The 894-nt window shown below is 35.8% G+C and overlaps 1 non-coding gene across 1 annotated transcript; it reads right to left on the bottom strand.

Moving 5' to 3' along the window:
* Positions 1–530: 530 nt before the first annotated feature.
* On the bottom strand, positions 531–651 carry LOC126501019 (small nucleolar RNA SNORA67). The gene has a single exon (XR_007591487.1). It is a non-coding gene; the product is annotated as a small nucleolar RNA SNORA67 (small nucleolar RNA).
* Positions 652–894: the final 243 nt, after the last annotated feature.

An 894-nucleotide genomic window follows, 5' to 3' on the forward strand; every position in this document is an offset into this window, starting at 1 on the left:
AATAGGCATCTTTCTTATAATTAAATGGAGTAAACATGTTTAGCACATGGCATATTGATATTCTCAATAAATAGAAGCTATAATCACTACCCCCTAGTTAGTTCAGTTCAGTTTCTCCTGAATAAATATTATATATTGGAGGTAGTGAGCTGTCAATCTAATTTTTCCATTCTATTTTTGCATTCTCCCATCATATCTTGGCTCCCAAAACTTGCATAAAAGAGAAATACATTTCCAGTACTAACATAAAACAATTGACTTGTCAGGGTAATATTTTCCTGGCTAGTTGTTAGTTTCTGGTGCACTAGTTGAACTGGAATTTATTTGTCAGTATAAGATTAAAATTATAAATGGTAAAGAAAGATGAATTATATAATATTTGAAAGTATTAATTAAAATATTTTATATTTCTCTGGCATTTCTAGGAGACACATCTCACAGAAAAGTCACTGCTTTTCTGACTCTTATACTTTTTCTGCCCTGAGTCTTGGATGCAGGAGTTATCTTTTCTTCTTTTTTTTTTCTTACATACATATAGGCAGACAAAGGCATAAGCAACCCTTGTTTCCCAGACCTCAGGCATGCCAGATTTTCTTCCAAGTTGCTATGGTCCTGAAACAGGAGTTATCTTTTAGATACATCAGTTTGGACTGGGAACCACACCATCTCTTGTTTTCTCCATTTTGTTTGGTTGTTGTGGGAACTCCTTTAGCCAATAGCCTTTAAGTTACCTGTCCACTTGGGCATGGTCTCTTACACTATAAATGTATATGTAATGCTTGTGTAGTCTCTCTCTCTCTCTCTCTCTCTCTCTCTCTCTCTCTCTCTCTCTCTCTCTCTTACTGGATTCAGTTCCTGTTCCCTGCTCATGCAAAGGAGTGTGATCTGTGAGTC

The sequence above is a fragment of the Alexandromys fortis genome, unplaced genomic scaffold (assembly GCF_014885135.2).
Source record: "Alexandromys fortis isolate MF-2015 unplaced genomic scaffold, M_Fortis_MF-2015_v1.1 scaffold_7, whole genome shotgun sequence".
Taxonomy (NCBI): domain Eukaryota; kingdom Metazoa; phylum Chordata; class Mammalia; order Rodentia; family Cricetidae; genus Alexandromys; species Alexandromys fortis.